General features: G+C 36.3%; 1 protein-coding gene across 1 annotated transcript in view; it reads right to left on the reverse strand.

The window, feature by feature from the left end:
* PJA2 (praja ring finger ubiquitin ligase 2) overlaps positions 1–21,700 on the reverse strand; it is a 74,237-nt gene that overhangs the window by 51,882 nt on the left and 655 nt on the right. The window lies entirely within an intron of this gene.

Here is a 21,700-nt window from a genome sequence, read left to right on the forward strand (position 1 = left end):
AATAACTACCACCTAAATCAAGATATAGTGTATTATCACTTCAGTAGGTTCTCTCTGACCCTTCCCAATCCTTACCTTCTTCCAATTCAGAGTCATGTTCCTTAGTTCTATAAACTCACATTGGTTTTCCCTACTTTTAAGTTTCATACAAATGGAATCAGAGAGTGTGAAGTCTTTTGTGCCTGCTTTTGCTCAGTGCCATGTTTCTGAGATCTAGTCATGTCATTTATCGTAAGTTTGTTTTGTTATTGTATACTGTTTCATTACTTAAACACTCCAAAATTTTATATGTTCTACTGCTTTTGACTATTATGCGGTTTATTATTATCAGTAAAGCTCCTGTAAACATCCTTGAACATGTGATCGGGAATTGCTCAGAGAGTAGGGCTATGTTTAGCTTTAACAGATGGCTGCCAGTTTTCCAAAGTGATGAACCAATTTACAATTCCCTCCAGCAATATACAAGTGTATCAGTTGTTTCACATCCTTGTCAACACCTGAGAGTGACAGTTTCTTAATTTCGACCATCCTAGTAGGATATAGTGGTGCTGCATTGTGGCAATTACCTGATGAGTAATAATGGAAAGCACCTTTGTCTATGCTTATTGTCCTTTTGGATATCCCCTTTTGTGAAGAATATGTTTACCTCTTTACATGTTTTTAAATGGTCTTTTTCTATATGATTTGTAAGTTATATTTTCTTGTTACAAATACTTCATCAGATTTATTGACTGTGAATATCTTCTTGTAGTCTGTGGTTTGCCTTTTCCCTTTCTTAATGATGCACTGATTGACAGAAATTCTTAATTTTAGGTGGTCTAATTTATCAACTTGGTGTCTGATTTAAAAAATCTTTGCCTATCCTGAGGTCATGAAGATGTTCTCCTAGGTGTTCTTCCAGAAGCTTGATACTTTCAGCTTTCATATTTAAAATCTATGATCTAATTTAAATTAACTATGGAACACAGTATGGAGTAAGGGTCAAGGATCATTTTTTTTCCATATGGATATCCAGTTGACCTAGCACTATTAATTAAAAATAAACTCTTTCCATTCTGAGCTTGATTCATAATTCAAGAAACCAAATATTTGAGGGCCTTTTTCTGGGTAATTATATTGCTTCATCACTTTTTTGTTTCATTTTGTTTTTTGTCTTTGTTCCAATAGAACACTACCAATACTGTGATTTTACAGCAAGGCTAGACATCTGGGGTCTTTGCAGTTTGATATAAATTCAGAATTGCTTGACCCCTGCACCTGAATTGATTTTAACTGAGACTGTATTAAATCTATAGATCAACTTGGGGGAAAATGACTTTTTAATAATACTGAGTCTCCCAATACAAGAAAATGGAGTATTTCCCCATTTTTAAGAGTATTTTTAAATGCTTCTCAGAGATATTTGTTAATTTTCAGTGTGGAAGTTTCACACAAGTTTTGTTAGGTTTATTCTTAGTAAATCTTATATAATTTGATGCTATTCTGAATGTATTTTCAAATTTTATTTTACACTTTTTGGTTGCTGATAGATTCAATGGGTTGTATGTTTTACTTTCCAATTTGTATACTTTATTAAATTTTGCTGTGCTTGCCTTAGGGTTAGAATCTTCAACATAACGTTGAATAGAGGGAGTGATACTGAACGTGAATCAACAGTTTATCATTGAGGATGCTATTACCTGTAGGTTTTTTTGTTTTTTGTGGTTTAGGAAGTATCAGGGATTGAACCCGGTACCCTGTATCAGTGAAGCAAGCACTCAACCACTGAGCTACACTGCCCTGACATGTAGTTTTTATGTTAATATCTTTTTATCAGATTAAGGATGTCCCTTCTAGTCCTAGGTTGATGACAACTCAACACAAATGGATACTGTACTTTATCAAATGGTTTTTCTGTATCTACACTGATAAGCCTATGGCTTTTCTACATTGTTCTGTTTAAATGATCAATTACATTTATTGATTTTAAAACATTAAAACAACCTTGCCTTCCTGGAACAAATCCCTGCTAATTGTGGTGTATTAATCTTTTTATATATCACTGGATTATTTTTGCATCTATGTTCATGAGAAATATTGGCCTATAATTTTTTCTTGTCATGTTCTGATCATGTTTTCCTAATCAAGAGTATGCCAAAATCATAAAATGACATGGAAAGTGTTTCTTCTCCCCAGAAAAAGTTTCTGTAAATTGGCATTATATATTACTTAAACGTTTGGAATGATTTACCAGGCCATCTAGGCGTGGGGTTTTCTTTGTGGAAAGATTTCTGCTAAACAAATACAATTTCCTTAATAAACAAAGGGCAGCTCAATTTTATATTTCTACACATCAATTTTAATAAGTTGTGTTTGTCAAAGATTATAACCTTTATTCAAGATGTCAAGTTTATTAACAGAAAATTGTCTATTATTTCATTTTATTACCAATTTGTATTTTTTCCTTTCCAATTTTTCTCCCATTTTTTTCCATAAGCATCTTATTACAGGTCACTTAAAATCTCTTGAACAAACTGAACAAACGTTTTCCTTCCTTGATTTCTTTTTATATTTATTGTTTCATTCTTTCTACGTTCTTTTGGTTTAATGTTGTAGTCTTGTGTTAGAAGCATATGTTATTGATTGTTGTTTTAGTTTGCTAAATACTGCCAAGGCAAAATACCAGAAATGAGTAGGGTTTTACAATGGAGATTTATTAACTTATGGGGTTACAGTCATGAGTTTAAGTTCTGAGGGTATGAAAATGCCCAAATTAAGGCATCATCAGAGATGCTTTCTCTCTAAGCTGCAGCTGTGGGTAATCAGGCATATGGGGGCATCTGCTTGTTTCTCCATCTCTTCCAGGGCTTACTGCTTTTAAAGTGGCTTCCTCTCAGCCTCTGTGTTCCACTGATTACAACTCCTAGTTCCCAGGGCTTTGTCTCTGAACTTCTAGGTTCCTCTCCATCTCTGAAGCTTTTTTCCCCTGTATCTGCAGTTTTTTATTCCTCCATTTATAAGACTCCAGGAAGAGGATTAAGACCCACCCTGGGCCATGCCCTACTAAAGTGATCTAAGTAAATGGAAGGTCCCTTAACTGAATCTAATCAAAAGGTCCCATCTACAAAAGGTTTACACACACAGGAATGGATGAACTTTAAGAACAGGATTTTCTAGGGTCCACAAAAGACTCAAACAGCCACACTCCACCCAGTAAGAGTATACACACAAAATCTCATCAAAATCAGTTATAGAAACATAGTCTGCCTTGGGTAAAATTCCCCTCAGGCTACAGATCTGCAAAACTTAGAAAACAGTTGTATGCTCCCAATATACAAAGGAGGGACAGTCACAGAATAAATGTTCCTATTGCAATAAGGAGACACTAGAAGGAAAACAGGGGTTATAGGTCCCAAATAGTTCCAAAAACCTGTAGAGCAAGCTCCATTAGATTTTAAAGTCTGTTAGGCATATATAGACCATGGTTTCTTGTCCTTGGGGCTCAATAGAGTGGTAGTTCCACCCTTTCCAAGGGCTTGCCCAGTGGCCATGTTCTTGGCTCAACCCTCATCAAGCACAGGAGAACTCTAGGCCCCACACTCTCAAAACATTGAGGTGATGGCGAGACTATCACCAATCTTCTGGGCATAGGCTCAATCCCCTTAGAACAGTGGGGTGATAGCCAAACTCTTCCCAATCTCTGGGGATTGTGCTCTACTCTTTCTGAAGCCTGGGGTGGTTAACACTTCCTGAAAAATGGGACAGAAGGCCTACCCTCTCCAAGTGCTAGGACATACTTACCCTTTTCATACACATGGTGGAATCCCTCTCTTGGTCCAAGAATATGTTTTTAGTCCAGACCTCAGCTTTCACAGTTCTGCCTTTGAAGTCATTTTTACTTCAATCTCTCCCTTTTCTATTCCTTTTAGTGGTTCTGTTCATACAGATTTTACAAAAAAACTTATTGGTTGCACGTGCAGAAAACAGGGGTCCCAGCTGTTAATGTAGTAAGACTTTCCACAGACCCTTTTTGGATAACTGCATTTCCAATCCTGACTTACAATGAAATGACGGCCTGGTTCCACGTTCAGACATATTCTTACATGGGGCACTATTCCCTGGGGACTCATATTCTGGAAGCTCAGAATTTCCCAAACCAGCAAATTCCAGTTTGTTTATACCCAGGAGTTCAGACCTTTCTTCTTTTCTAATATATGCCTATAAAGCTATAAAATTTCTTCGAAGCACTTCTTAAGTTCCACTCAACTAGTTGACATATGCTTTAGTATCATCCTTTTATAGGCTTCCCTAGAAATTACAAAATGCATCTTTACTTTACTTCCAAGAAGTTCTGGATTATGTACCTTCCTCTGAAGAGTGTACTGTTTTCTTCTGGCAAAGCAATTATATTGTAGGTAGAACACCTTGATCCTACAGAAGTCTAGTTTTGGTCTATTAGGGCAAGTCCATTTCAAGTATTTTACTTGACGCTGTAATCATCATTCCAACTATCTAGCTTAAATTAATTGTTTCATCATGTCCCAAACAATGTAAGACCTTCTTAACAGTTTAATCCCATTTACTCTCCTGCCTTTCTTTTCATACAATTCACTCTACATATTACAAGCCATATAAAACAATGTCATGATTGCAGCAAACAGCCAGAAATATTCTATACTCCTTTCTAAAAATATTTGTATCTTATTCCATTCCCATGCCTCCATTTGGTATCATGTTCTATCAGCCTAAAAAATATCCTTTAATATATGTTGTAATTTGGGCATTCTGATGATAGCATCTCTCTGGTTTGAAATGCCATTATTTTGAAGGACATTTTTACTAGGAATAGAATTCTAGATTGGCAGTTTCTTTTCTTTTGGCACTATAAAGATGTAATTCAATTGTTTACTGGCTTCCATAGTTTAGGTAAAGTCAGTGATATTTACTATTATGTCCATTTCTTCTGTAGCTTCACACCCCACCCCACCCCCACTGTAGGTGACAGCAATTTTACTAGGATGTATCCCATTGTGACTTTCTTTTTATATATCCTACTTGGGTTGATTGAGATTCTTGAATCTGTAGGAAGTTTGATCAGAATGTAAAGTTGTCAACCATAAATTCTTCAAATATTGCTTCTATTCCATTCCCAGTCTCCTCTTCTTCTGGAATTCTAGTTACACTAATATTAGAATTTTGATCATTTCTCATTATCTTTTCTATATTATATTCTTTTCTTTTTTCACTTTTTTTTAGGAGGTACCAGGGATCGAACCCAGGACCTCATACATGAAAAGCAGGTGCTCAACTACTGAGCTACACGTGCTTCCTGATTTTTCACCTTTATTCCTATCTGTACTTCATTTGGATAATTCTATTATTCTGTCCTCTAGTCCACAAATGCTGTATTCTACTCTGTCCAGTCTACTGTTAAAAACATTCAATGAGGGAAGCAGATTTGGCTCAATGGATAGAGCATCTGCCTACCACATGGGAGGGCCAGGGTTCAAACCCAGGGCCTCCTGACTCGTGTGATGAGCTGGCCCATGCACAGTGCTGATGCACACAAGGAGTGCTGTGCCACGCAGGGATGTCCCCTGCACAGGGGAGCCCCACACACAAGTAGTTGCCCCGCGAGGAGAGTCGCCCAGCGCAAAAAAAGTACAGCCTGCCCAGGAATGGTACCACACACACAGAGAGCTGATAAAGCAAGATGACACAACAAAAAGAGACACACATTCCTGGTGCCACTGACAAGAATACAAGCGAACACAGAAGAACACACAGCAAATGGACACAAAGAACAGACAACTGGGGGAGGGGAGTAGAGTAGGGGAGAGAAACAAATGAAAAATAAATCTTAAAAAAAATTCAATGAGCTCCTGATTTCCAATATGGAAATTATCATCTAAAACGGCTACCAGATTCTTTTTAAAGATTTTAATAGCCCTTTTATAAATCCCATCTTTTCATCCATTTTTTTTTCTCCCCTTCCCTCACCTTCCCTCCCCCCACCTGGTTGTCTGCTCTCTGTCCATTCACTGTGTGTTCTTCTGCGACTGCTTCTATCCTTATCAGCGGTACCAGGAATCTGTGTTTCTTTTTGTTGTATCATCTTGTTGTGTCAGCTCTGTGTGTGTGTGGCGCCATACTTGAGCAGGGTGCTCTTTCTTTCGCACTGGACGGCTCTCCTTATGGGGCGCACTCCTTATGCGTGGGGGCTCCCTTATGCGGGGGACACCCCTGCATGGCATGGCACTCCTTGCACACATCAGCACTGCGCATGGGCAGCTCCACATGGGTTAAGGAGGCCCAGGGTTTGAACTGCGGACCTCCCATGTGGTAGGTGGATGCCCTATCCATTGGGCCAAGTCCGCTTCCCTTTTCGTCCATTTTTATCATCCCCATTATTTTAAGAATAGTAATCCTAGTTATTTTGAAGTCACTACATACTAAAACCAATATTTGGATTATCTCCGAGTCTCCTTCTATTAATTGTCCTATTTCTGGATTATCAGCAGTTTTTCTTGCTTCTTTGAAAGTTTAGTGATTAAATTATAGTAGCTATGGGCTATGTCATCATTATTCAAAAGAGTGTTGTTTTGTTCCAGCAACAGTTAAATTACAGGTGGATCACTTCATTAGCCTTTAAGACAGGTCTATTCCCTAGTGTGATCTTTACACCTAGAGCATAATCCTTAATCTTTCTGGATTCTCAGTGTAACGAAAAGTCTCTTCACTCTGACTCCGACTGGCCACAAACTTCAAAATCTTCCTGCACTACGAAAGCTCCAGAATCTCTTCACAAAACTCAGCCTCCCATCTACCAATCTGCCAAGCTTCCTACAATCTTACCTCATGCTCACATGTTCCATGAACTCAAAAAGAACCCAGAAGAAAACTCTAGGCAGATTTCTGGGGTTTTCCTCTCAGTTGCTTGCTCTTCTCCAGAACTCTTTCCTCCAAATCCCAGCCACTTCAGCAGCCTGAAACTTAATCTCTCATCTACCTAAGATGATCACTCTTACTTGGGCACCACTTCCTTGTACTGAAGCCTAGAAAATATCACTTGGGATAAATTCCCACTGTTTAAACGAGCCCATTGCAATGGCATTTGCTAGGACAAAGGAAAACTAAAACAGATCTTGTACCAGGAGACTAGGGTGCTGCTATTGCAAATAAAAAAATGTGGAAATGACTTTGGAATTGGGTGATGGGTAGAGATTGAAAGAACTGTACAGTACCTGATAGCAAATGCCTATACTGATTTGAAGTCAATGCTGGAAGAAATACGGATGCTAAAGTTACTTCCAGTGAGGAGAGACAGAATTGAGGAATGTGTCATTGCAAATTAGAAGAAAGGTGTTTTAAAGTTGCAGAGAACTTGGCAAATTTGAGTTTTAATGTTGGATGGACGGCAGAATTTGAAAGCAATGAGCTTGACTATTTAGCTGAGGCCATTTCTAAGCTAAATGTGGAAAGTGCTGCCTGGTTTCTCCTTGCAGCTTACTATAAAATGTTAGAAGAGATAAACCGAGAACTTAGCTACTAGGCACCAGATATTGATAAGTTTCAAAGCAAATCTCCAGAAAATAGTGCTCTATAAGAGTTTAACTGAAGATGGATCCAGCCAGACAATTCAGTGCAAGTCAGGATCAGAGGTGGGAAGGATCTGTGGAATATCCAACTGTTTGATGGTTTGGACTCCTGTATACTACATGCAAAATTGACAAGATTTTTGCAAGATCCATATGAATGGATCCCCTAAAAGCCTGGACTAAAAGGAACAGGTTGAAGGAAAAATCCTTTGAAGGGAAAGGCCATAGAGGCCAAAGTCTGGCCCAAAGACATCTTCTCAGGACAAGAGAGGAGACCCACCCATGTGTGTGGAAAGGGTGAGAATGTTCCAATTCTTGGAGACAGGGGCCTTCCATCCCGTTGTTCAGGAAGAGTACTATCACCTTAGTTTTCTCAGATGCCTGGGGGACTGTGGAGAGTTAGGCTGCCACCCTGATGCATGACGAGGTACTGCTGAAATCAACCAACAGAATAGTAGAATTAAATTCAAACATATTAATAAATACACTAAATATTAAAAGTCTAAACAGTGAACTAAAAGAGAGATTGTCAGAATGGACATAAAAGCAAGCTCCAACTAATGTTGTCCACAGCAAATCCACTTCAAATATAAATACAGAGACTAAAAGTAAAGGGATATAAAAAGCTGTATCAAGCACACACTAATCAAAATAAAGTTAGAGTGGTTATATTAATATCAGATAAACTAGACTTTAGAACAAGGCTTACTGCCAGATAATGAGGAACAATACATAATGATAAACAGTCAATTCAGGGAAGTGGATTTGGCCCAACAGATAAGACATGCGCCTACCACATGGGAGGTCCAAGGTTCAAACTCACGGCCTCCTGACCCGTGTGATGAGCTGGCCCATGCGCAGTGCTGATGCACGTAAGGAGTGCCGCACCACGCAGGGGTGTCCCCAGCATAGGGGAGCCCCATGTGCAAGAAGTGCGCCCCATAAGGAGAACAGCCCAGCGTGAAAAAGTTTAGCCTGCCCAGGACTGGTGCTGCACATATGGAGAGCTGACGCAGCAAGATGACGCAACAAAACAAGACACAGATTCTGAGTGCCGCTGATAAGGATAGAAGTGGTCACAGAAGAACACACAGCAAATGGACACAGAGAGCAGACAACTGGAGGGGGGGGAGAGCGGGGAAGGGAAGAGAAATAAATAAAAAATAAATCATTAAAAAGAAAAGTCAACTCACTGAGGAAGACATACCAATCCTAAATGTGTATGCATCTGACGACAGAGGTCAAAATACATGAAGCAAAAACTGATAGAACAGAAAGGAGAAACAGACAAATCCACAATTATACTTAGACTTCAGCAATGTTCTCAGTGATGAACAGAACATACAGGTAGGAAATAAGGAAGTAAGACTTTAAAAGCACTATCAACTTGACCTTATCATACATAAAATTTCCACCCCAAAACAGTATGCATGTTCTTTTGATATGGACATGGAACAGTCACCAGGTGTGACAACATCCTGGGCCATAAGAAAAGAAAAAAAAAAACAAACCTTGAAAAATTTAAAAGGAGTTACACATAGTATGTTACATAACCACAAAATTAAACATAGAAATCAATAACAGAAAAAGAGGCAAAATCACCAAATATTTGGAATTGACAACATACTTCTAAAATAATCATAGACTGAAGAGGTAGTCACATAAGAACTTAAAAAATATCAACATTTTAAAAATTATGGGATGTACCTAAAGCATAGCTGACAGGGGAAAGAAGAAAGTTCTCAAATCCATGACATAAACTTATACCTTCAGAAGTCAGAATAGTAACAATTTAAACCCACAGCAAGCAGAAGAAAAGAAACAGTAAATACAGGTACAGAAATCAATAACACTGAAAACCTAAAAAATTGAAAAGCAATAAAAGAAAAGTTGGTTCTATAAAAAGATTAAACTGATAAAACTAGAACTAAAATAATAAAGACAAAAGAGAAAACAAATTGCCAATGCATGACTACATATCCTACAGACATTAGAAGGAAAATAAATGAACAAATTAATGTTAACAAACAGATGAAACGTGCGAATTCTTTGACAGACACAAACTACTAAAGCTCATATGGTGAATAAAAGTGACCCACAGTGAAAGACTAAAAGTTTTCAAGAACAACGAGATAATCCTAATAGTCCTATATCTACTAAAATAAGTTAATTTATCCTTAAAACCTCCCAACAAAGAAAACTCTAGTCCCAGGTGGGTTAATATGCAAATAATACTAATTCTATACAAAATTTTTTAGAAAATACAAGAGAAAGAAGGATTTCCCAACACTAAGAGGCTGGCATTTCCTTGAAACAAAGACATTACCTAAACTACAGACCACTATGCTTCACATACAGAAATGTAAAAAAAAATTGTCAACAAAAATCCTCAACAGCTTACTAAAATGCTAATACATCATGATCAAGTGAGATTTATCTAGAGAATATAAAGTTGAGTCAACTATTTGAAAATAAATAAAAATAATTCATCATATTAACAGACTAAAGAAGATAAAACATAGAACCATCTCAATAAATACATAAAAACATTTGGTCAAAATCAACATCCATTCATCATAAAGTCTCTCATCTACACTGGAATAGAACAGAGGTTCTTTAACTTGATATTTTAAAAAAAAAGTCTACCATACTTAATAGTGAGAGACAGAAAGCTTTTATTTTTAAGATTGGAAACAAGATAAAGATACTTTTACTATTCCTATTCAATATTGGAAATCCTAGTCAGTGAAATATGGCATAGGGAAAAAGGCATACAAACTGAAAAAAAAGAAATAAAACTGCTCTGTATTTCTAAATGACATGATTATCTACAACAAAAAAAGCTATCAGAACTAGTAACTAAATTTAGTAATGTTGCAGGATACAAGGTCAATATACAAAATTCAACTGCATTTCCAGACACTAGCAATGAAAAACAAGAAATTGGAATTTTAGAAAATTATTATTTGCAATAGTTCAAAAATATATTAAATATTTAGATACAAATCTAACAAAATGTGAGTAACAACATACATTTCTGTGCTATAACTCCAAAATGCTGATGAACAAAAGATGACCTAAATAGAAGACAAGATATCCCATGCTCACGGAATGTAAGACTCAATATTTAATATGTCAATTTTCCCCATATTAATCTATACATTCAACATAATCCAAATTAATATTCCCTCATGACTTATGTTAGACACCAACAAGCACACTCTAAAAGTTTTATGGTTAAGCAAAGAAACAAAATGATTTCAAAAAAGGAAGTTGAGGACTTACCTCATTTCAAGAATTATTATAAAGCAACAATAATAGCAATATGATATTGGCCAAAGGATAGACAGACAGGTCAGAAATAGGCAGGCATGAATAGTCAACTGATTTTTAACAAAGTTAACTTAATGGAGAATGGAACATATTCCCAACAAATGGTGCTAGAACAACTACATATCCATTCAGGAAAAAAAATTTGACCCTCACACAACATATATAAAAACTAACTCCAAGTGGGACAACATATCTTGACATAAAAGCAAAAATATAAAACTTCTAGAAGAAAACAAGAAGAAATCTGCACAGCTTTATATTGGGCAAAAAAATACTTTAAACACATAAAGCACAAACCTTAAAAGACAAAAAAAGGAAAATGAATGACACCAGAATTAAAATCTGCTCTAAAGTCAGGAAAACGAAAAGTCAAGCTACAATTGGAATATGTGTATGAATGCTTGTCAAACTTTTGTACAAAGAATATGCAAAGATTCTTACAAGTCAATAATACAAACAACTCAATTACTTACAATCGGCAAAAGATTTCAACAAACAATTCACAAAAGAAAACATACAAATGGCCTATAATAAGAAAAGTACATTCTCAGCATCATTAGCCATCAATGAAGAAGAAAATATTAATATCTTTACTTCCAAGAAAGATGGTGGAGTAGGAAGCTCCAGGACTCAGTCCTTCAACCAAAACAACTATTAAACAGGAAGGAACAATCCTGAAACAACTATTTTGAAACTCCAGAGACCAGAAGAACACTGTACAGCATCCAGGGAAGAGACTGATAAATTACTGTAAAGAACTATAAATTGCTCTCTCCATGCAGCAATAACTGGTGACATCGCTGACGCTCCAGTCCCTGGTTAGTTTCTGGTGACAAAAAGGGATGTAAAAACCCTCTTCCCCAAGAAAAGGAGTGGTCTGGCTGATAACCGAACACAACTTTCAATGAGCAAATTCAGGTCAATGGGTCCTGGCTCTGAGGGCAGCTATTGTTTCAACCTGTAACTGGACAAAGGTGGCAGCAGCCATTGTTTCAAACCTCCATGGACAGGGGCAGAGGCAGTAGATATTTAAATAGCATTGCATTCTAAGGGCTGTGAGGGGTACTCAGCTAAAGAACTGCAAGTTCTGGACAAGCCAAGATAGTTTAGCTTAGGGCAGCTGTCAGAATAACTTGTAGTGCCCTTCCTGATTCCTCTCCAGGGCCCATTAGAGCTGCTCTGCAACACCTTCGTGGGTCCCTGGCACCCAGGGGAGTGACCAACTAGGAAAAACCAATTTTGAAAAGTCCTCTCTTGGAGGACCCTCCTCCCAGAATTTGTCCTGCAGGCAAAAGCAGTGTGACACAACAAATGAAGTGTAAAAACCATAGAGGAGGATAACCTGGGACAAAGGCCTGCAGGATTCAAATACCTAGGAAAGGGAGGTCCATCACCTGGGAAACAGAGGAGACTACCAAATTCCTGTAGTCCTGTAGGGTGATTTCAAAAAATTAACCAAGAAAAGACAATTGCTCAGAAAGAAAGGAAAAGCCCTGCACACTGCATTTACCTGGGGAAGACCTTCCTGATAGAAAGACTGAAGATCAAAAAAATTATCTTATCACCAGCTGGTTACAGAACCGAAAAACACACATTCTAGTGAATAAATCCCAGAATTAATATTTTAAAGTATTAAAATGTACAGTTTGCAACACAATAATACAAGACAAAGAAACAGGAAATGATGGCCCAACCAAAGGAATAGGATAAAAATCCAAAAAAACTGCAATAAAGAAAACAAGAATGTGGACACAAGAAAATATCTTTCAAAAAATTATCTTAAAAATGCCTTTCAAAAAATTATCTTAAAAATGCTCAAGGAGATGAAGAAAAATACAGAGAAAGAACAAAAAGGACATCAGAAAAACAATGAATGAGAAATATGAGAGTCTAAGTAAAAAGAAATTTGCAGAGCAGGTGTAGTGCAGTGGTTGAGTGTCTGCCTCATGTACAAGGTACCGGGTTCAATCCCAAGTGATAAATAAATAGATGAGTAAATAAACAAGTTTACAAAAAAAGAAACTTTAAAAAAGAAGCCAAAGAGAACTTATTGGAGCTGAAGATGACAATAACTGAAATGAAAAATAACTATGAGAGTTTCAAGAACAGATTGGAACTGACAGAAGAAACAATCGGTAAACTCTAAGACACTTGAAATAACTCAGGCTAAGGAAGAGAAAGCAAAAAGAACTATTACAAGTGAAAATAGGGAAGTGTTGTGGCTCAAGATTGTGATTTCATCTACAATATGGGAGGACCCGTGTTTGGTGCCCAGGGCCTGCATGGCGAGTGACACAGCAAGACGATGACGCAGCAAACGAAAGGAACACAGGAGTCAAGGCGAGACGTGACAGAAACCAGGAAGTGAGGTGGTGCAAGCGACCTCTCTGCCACATCAGAGGTTCCCAGAATTGAATCTTGGTGAAGCCTAGGAGAAAAAAATGAGAAGACAAAAAAGAACAGACACAGACAGCAAAAATGGTGCGGAGGAGGGAGAAATAAAAAAGTTTTTTAAGTGAAAATAGCATAAGACACCTCTGGGACACTACCAAGGACACAAAACAGACATTATGGGAGTCACAGAAGGAGGAGAAAGAGAGCAAAGGGCAAAAGGGATATTTAAAGAAATATCAACAGAAAACTTCCCAAACTTAGCACAAGACATGAATATGCACATCCAAGAAGCCCAGAGAACACCAAACAGGATAAATATGAAGAGCAGTACTTCCTGTCATATATTGATCATACTATCAAAAGCAAAGGACAAGAACAGAGCTCTGAAAGTTGCAAGAGATAAGCAATGTGTTATGTACAAGGGAGTCCCAATTAGACTGAGTCCAATTTCTCATCAGGAACCAAGAAAGTGTAAAAGTAGTGGGCTGAAATACATAAAGTGCTGAAACAAAACAACTGCCAGCCAAGAATTTTATACCTAGTAAGACTGTTTTTCAAAAAATGAGAAATAAGACATTCACAGATAAACAAAAGCTGAGGGAGTTCATCACCACCAGACCTCCCTACAAGCAAGGATAAAGGGAGTTTCACAGACTAAAAGGAAATGACACCAGACAATGGTTCATTGCAACATAAAAAAAATAAGCACATGCAATAAAGGTAAACATTTGGGTAATTATAAATGCCATTGTAATGTACTGTATAAACATTATTACACTGTATTGTGTGGTGTGTAACTCTACACAAAAAAGCGAACAAATAAAAAAGTAGACATTAATGGAAGTGAGAGACAAAAACAAAAACACACAGATAAAACATGCAAAAACTAATAACAAAAAAAAGTACTGTATTAGCTGCAGAAAAAAGCACTGTATTATCAGAAGTGACTTCAAATTATAAATGGTTTCAACTTTCCAAGCAAAAGGCAGAGATTGGAGAATGAATCAAAAAGAATGACTCAACTACATATTGTCTGAAAAAGATTCACCTTAAAGCCAAAGATAAAAATAGGTTGAAGGTGAAAAGATGGAAAAAATATATACAATGCAAGCAATAATAAAAAGGGGGCTGGGTTAACTACAGTAATATTGGATAAAATAGACTTCAAGTCACAAACAGTAATGAGAGACAGAGACGGTCACTATATACTGAAAAAGGGTCCAATCAGCAGGAAAATGGAATGTTGCAAATATATATGCACCTAACAGCAGAGTCCCAAAATACATGAATCAAATACTGACAGATAAGAAGGAAGAAATTGACAGTTTGACATTAGTAATAGAAGACTTTAACACATCACTCTCAATAATGGATGAACATCTAGTCAGAAGATCTACAAGGAAGTGCATGACTTGAATGACACACTAAATCAACTAGACTTAACAAACATATGCAGAACACTGCATTCCAAACAAACAGAATACACATGGATCATTCTCCAACACAGATCTTATGTTGGGTCACAAAACAATCCCCAGTAAATTAAAAAGTATTGAAATTATATAATACATATCTTCCAACTACAAGGGAATGAAACTAGAAATCAATAATAGAGGGAGATATGGAAATTCACAAATACGTGTAAATTAAACATACTCTTAAACAACCGATCAGTTAAAAAGGAAATCAGAAATGAAATTAGGAAATACCTTGAGACAAATGAAAATGAAAATACAACATACCAAAACTTAAGAGATGTAGGAGGGACACAGTGCTGTAAGGGAAATTTATAGCTCAAAATGTTTACATGGAAAAAGAAGAAAGATTTCAAGCCATAGACCTAATCTCAAAACTGGAAGAAGTGGAAAAGGAAGAACAAAGTAAACTCTAAGCTAGCAGAAGGAAAGGAGTAACAAAGACTAGAGTGGGAACAAATGACATACAAAACAAAAAAAACAATAGAATCAGCAAAACCAAAAGTTGTTTCTTTGCAGGAATCAATAAAATTGGCAAACATTTAGCTAGGATGACGAAGAAATAAGGGAAAAAGACAAAATTGAAGAAAATCAGAAATGAAAGAGGGACATTACTATTGACTCCTTTGAAAGAAAAAGGATTATAAGAGGATTCTACAAACCACTGTTTGCCAATAAATTAGATAACCTAGATGAGATAAACAAATTCTTAGAAACACGCTAAGTACCAGCATTGACCTAAAAAGAAATAGAAAATCTCAACAAACCAATTACCAGTAAAGAAAATGAATCAGTAATCAAAAACCTCCCAAAAAAGAAAGGCACAGTACCAGATGATGGCTTCACGGGGGAATTCTACTGCTAATTCCAAGACTTAACTCCAATTCTTTTGACACTTTTCCAAAATATTGAAGAGGAGGGAACACTTCCTAATTCATTCTACAAGGCCAATATCACCCTCACAGCAAAGCCAGATAAAGATACAAGAAAAGAAAACTACAGACTAACATCTCATATGAAAATAGATACAAAAATCCTCAATAAAATTCTAGCAATCCGAATCCAACAGCATATTAAAAGAATTATAGACCATGATCAAGTGGGATTTATCCCTGGTATTTAAGGTTGGTTCAACGTAAGTTAATCAATTAATTTAATACACCACACTTAACAGAATGAAGGAAATATACCACATGATCATCTCAATAGATGAGGGCATAAATTAAAAACACACCGCTAACGTCCTCCTTAAGATGAAAGAGTGAAAGCTTTCCCCCAAGACCAGGAACAAGACGAAGATGCCCAGAGTCATCTCTGTTATTCAACATTGTACTGAAAGTTCTTGCCAGAGCAATTAGGTAAGAAAAAGAAATAAAAGCCTCCAAATTGGAAAGGAAGAACTAAACTTTCCCTATTTACAGGTGATACAATCCCATATACAAAATATTCTGAAAAATCCACAACAAAAAAAGTTCCTACAGCTAAGAAATGAATTCAGCAAATTGGCAGGGTACAAGAGCAACTTCTAAACACAAGAATGAACAATCAAAAGAATATATCAAGAAAAAAACTCCATTCACAAAAGCAACTAAAAGAAATTAAATATCTAGAAGTTAATATAACAAAGGATGCAAAGGTCTTATACACAGAAAACTACGGAACATTGCTAAAAGAAATTAAAGAAAACCTAGATAGATGAATGGACATTCCATGTTCACGGATCAGAAATCTAAACATCATTAACATGTCAATTCTACCCAAAGCAATTTATAGATTCTATGCAATTTCAATCTAGATTACAACAACCTTCTTTACAGATATGGAAAGCCAATCATCAGATTCCTATGGAATATTAAGGGAATATGAATACCTAAAGGCATTTTGAAAAAGAAGAATGAAGTTTGAGGACTCATTCTTTACAGTCTTAAAATTTATTAAAAAGCCACAATAATCAAAACAGCATGGTACTGGCACAAGCTATATGGACCAATGGAATCAAACTGAGAGCTCAGAAATCAAGCCTCACATTTATAGCCACTGATTTTTGACAAGGTGGCAAAGATCACTCAATTGAAAAAGGATAGTCTCATCAAAACATGATGCTGGGAAAACTGGATCTCCATTTGCAAACAAACCTCACACCATATATCAAAACTCAACTCAAAACAGATAAAAGACCTTAATTGAAGAGTTAGAAATATCAAACTCCTAGAAAACATAGAGAAGCATGTTCAGGACCTTGTGTTAGGCAATGCTTTCCTAGACTTTAAGCCCATACCACAAAGCCTCAAAAGATAAAATAAATGGGTCCTTATCAAAATTTTAAAAAATTTTAAATTAAAAAAAAAAAAACACAACTTTTGTTCCTCAAAGACTTTATCATGAAACTAAAATGCCAAATTACACAATGGGAGAAGGTACTTGGAAACCATATATTTGATAAAGGTTTCTATCCAGAATATATAAAGAAATCCTTCAACTTAACAAAAAAAGGCAACCCAATTAAAAATAGGCAAAAGAGGTGAACAAACATTTCTTCAAAGATACAAAAATGGCCAGAAGCACATGAAAAGATGCTCAAAATCATCAGCTGTCAGGGAAATGAAAATAAAAAACCACAATGAGATACCATTTCATACCCATTAGAATGGCTGCTATAAAAACCAAGCAAAGCAAAACAAAACAGAAAATAACAAGTGTTATAGAGGATGTGGAGAACAGGAACACTCAATGCCAGCGGCAATGTAAAATGGTTCAGTGGTTATGGAAGACAGTTTGGTGGTTCCTCAGAAAGCTAAGGACAGAACTATCATATGACCAGCAATCCCACTACTAGGTATACATCCAAAGAATTGAAAGCAGGGTCTCAAACCAGTATTTGCATATCGCTGTTCATAACAGCATTATTCACAATTGTCAAAAGACAGAAGCAGCACAAATGTCCATCAACTGAGAAATGAAAAAAAAAAGTGGTACATACATAAAATAGAGTATTATTCAGCAGTAAAAGGAATGAAGTCATTTTAATTATGACATGGATGAACTCTGAAGACATCATGTTGTTGGAAATAAGCCAGACACAAAAGAACAAATATTGTATCATTTCACTGATTTTAAATAACTAGAATAAGCAAACTTATAGAATCAAAATCTAGAATACAGGTTATCAAAAAACGGAATGGGGATAGGGACTGGGATGTAAAGGCTTAAAATGTACAGGTTTCCTATTTGGAATATGGGAATATTTTTATTTTGATAATGGATGGTGGTGATGGTAACAAAACACTGTAAACACAATTAGCACTGACATAAAGCTCTGAATGATTAAAACAGAAAAGTTCTTATAAGGGGTCTGTAGGCTTGAACTGAAATTCAAAAAAAACATTATTCTTGTGAGCACGTGTTGGTGAGGGTGTGATATATTTATTAATTAATACATAGTATAGTGTGGACTTGGTAAGGAGTCCATGGTTTTCACCTGACTGGCAAAGAGATCTGTGGAACAAAAAACGTTAAGAATCCCAGGATTAAAAGAAGAAATTTTAATTGTATTTATACTAACAGAATAATTTTTTTTTTTAATCCATGGAACTACACTACATAAACACTGAACCCGAAGCTAAACCATGGACTTTAATTAACAGTACAATTATAAAAATGTTTCTATCATCAATTGTAACAAATGTTTCACACGAATGCAAGTTGCTGTTGGTGGAGAATGTAGTATAGGAATGCTACATTTTATGCATGACTGTGCTGTAAACCCATAACTTCTTTAATAAGGAAAAGATCAGTCACAGAGTGATACCACTACCTGCCCACTAGGACTAAACTAATAAGACTGACAACACCAAGTGTTGATGAGGATGTGGAACAACTGGAACTGTCATACATGGCTTTTGCACATGTGAAATGGTACATTTGGAAAAGAGTGCAGCAGTTTCTTATAATATTACATATACACTTACCATACAACCCAACAATTCCCATTCTAAGTATTTACCTAAGAGAAATGGAAACATATGTTCACACAAAAACTCAAAAACGAATGCTTTATTAGTAACAGACCTGAAGTGGAAATAAAAAAATCCATAAATACTTTATATGATTGACAAATTTTGGTAACTGGCTGTGGTAAATCAATACCATGGACTACTACTATGCAGCAATACAAAGAAATGGGGTGGTCAAACACATAAAAACACGGATAATCCTCAAAAATAAGCTGAGCAAAAAAAAAAGCCAAATACAAAAGAGTACATATTACACAATTTCACAGAAATGACATTCTAGAATAAATAAAACTAAGATATAGTGAGGAAAAAGATGAGTGTTTTCCTGGGCCTGAGGGTAATGGTAGGATTGACTGGAAGGGCAAAAGGGAACTTTTAGGGGTGATGTGAAATATTTTACACCTTGATTGTGGTAATGAGAATATTGTTTTTGATTATGGTGGTGGCAATATATGAATGTACATGTTTGTCAAGCCACATTTATAATAAGTACATTTTATTGCATGTATGTTTTGTATATAAATTATCCTCAGTAATATTGATGTCTTCAAAAAGGTGCTCTCTCAAGAAAATATTAACCAAGGAATATTGGTGATGCCTGTATATAACCACCTCAAAAGATGTCAGAAAACATCTATTAAAATTTAACACCCATTTATGGTTTTAAAAAATGTTAAGAGAAATGAAAAGATAACAAAATCCACTTGGAAGGCCAAGAACAGAAGGAGATTTAAGTTAATATTGGCTATTTATCAGAAGATTTCAGCAAACATAATTTATATTGAAACATCAGAAACATTCTTCTTAAAATCAGAAACAATAGGAAGTTTCTGGCTAATACTGATATTCAATATTCAACATACAAGTTATAAAATTGAAAAGAAGCCACAAAACTGAATATTTTCAGATAAACAATTCAAAAGAATAGATATGATAGAGAAAACTCAAAACTTTCCTAAAACCAGAAAGAAAGAAAAAAGAAAATATTTCGAAAAATTTCCACCCACTCCAATAAAACTATGAAACAGCTAGGAGTACAAAGAGACTGAATATCATTCATTAAAAAACAAAAAAAACCTATAAAACTTTCCCGAAAAACAGAAAAGACCTGAATGAAATAGACATACCACATTCCTGAGGGGAGAAACTCAATGCCATAAGGGTCAGTTTTCTCCAAATTAAGCTAAAATTTTCATATAATCCTGTTCAAAATCACTAAGGATTTTTTTTTTATTTTACAAGTTGAGTCTAAAGTTCATCTGGAAGAAGAAATACATAGGAAGCAGTCAAAATATTTTCAAGAGTAATAAGTAGGGAGAAGTTGTTATGAAAATTTTAAATATGCATACCCTTTAACCTAGCAATTCCATTTCTAGGATTATGTTCCAGAAATAATTATATAAATGGAGAATGTTTACTTAATTGCTTACAGATGTTGACACCTGGAATGAAAGGAAGACCCAAGGTAAAGCGGGATTTGCACTTTTTATCTTAGTTTTTCATACTTCTTGAATTTTTTAAGTCCAAGATGATTTAAAGTTTGTACTTAAAGACAAATCAATATATTTAAAAGTTGACATATAAATCATTATTGTGGCAGCAAAAGAACTGTAATTAATTTAAATATGTATCACTAAGAGAATGGTTAAATAAATTACAACCCATTCAAACTAATGAGATTCCACTTATTCTTTAAAAATAATTAGGGTGACCTATATATGTAACAAGGAAAGAGGTCCAAGATACATAATTAAGTAAAAAGCAAGTGACAGAACAAAGTATTTGGTGGCCCTCCTATCTCACCACCCTCCCCCCAATACTTTGCATGTACGTATGTTTTTAAAAATTCATTTGTGAAAGGATTTAAAGATGCACACTAAATTGTTAACTCTAGACACTAGAGTGGTGCTGGGGGAGAAAAGGAAATTTTCACATTTTACCTAACAGTCGTTTCATTACATCGTTTGAATTTGACATCAAACTTGAATGTCTGTCATTAATAAAATAAAAAGTAAACAGTTATTTCCTATAAAAATGACAATTTCAGAAGGCAATTACAAAATGGAAAGAGGCTTTATTTCTGTTATCTTCAAGTTTATTTACACTCTTAAAACGGTCTGTAGTCTTCAGCAAAGGCGACTGCCATTTTTAAAAAATTTAACTGAACATTTCATAATAAAAACAATAGAAAATGTGAATCCTTAACAAGCTGCCAATTTCACAGTAGCAGCAGACTGAAAGCAGCGTCTATGCGACGTAAAATTTAATGACTGGAGAGGGATGCCTCCTAGCCAGATTATTCTTTCTCCCTGCAAATTGACCTCCTCCCCTTTAGTTCAACTTGGTCTGAGTGGCTTTAAACTCCCCATTTTGAATGTGCGCAAAATGATTACCAAGCAGCAATCTTAGGGAGCCCAAAACTGAAGGTGCCATCTGCCTGAGGCGTGCTTTCACCTGACATCGCGCACCGGGAGAGTGGTGCTAATATTGGGAGAAGCACTGACGGAGTGGTGCTCTAAACCGGAGAAGAACGACTGCTGTTGTTTGCACAGAGTGTCTGAGCCCCGTTAACAACAGGGAAAAATACAAATACACCCACCAGAACGACAGCAACGGAAGGTTTTTCAGGGGAGGAGGCCTGCAGGCCTGTGGCGTAGGACGGGTCAGTTCTATGTGAGGTGACTGGAGACGGGCAGGGGAGGCGGGCGTGGGGAGTAGTGGGAGACCCACTCTTATACATTCGCGAGTGTGGGGTCCTCGGTCAAGGCACCAAGGACAGCAGAAGGCAAAAGCGGCCGGCGAGCCCCTCCCCCGACACCAATCGATGCCATCCGCCGGGGCGGCCGCGGGGGCGGCGGCCAAGAATACCAGCGTGGCCCCAGGTTCGGGCTAGGAGGGTCCGGGAGGC

This window comes from Dasypus novemcinctus, chromosome 2 (genome assembly GCF_030445035.2).
Source record: "Dasypus novemcinctus isolate mDasNov1 chromosome 2, mDasNov1.1.hap2, whole genome shotgun sequence".
In the NCBI taxonomy this organism is placed as follows: Eukaryota; Metazoa; Chordata; class Mammalia; order Cingulata; family Dasypodidae; genus Dasypus; species Dasypus novemcinctus.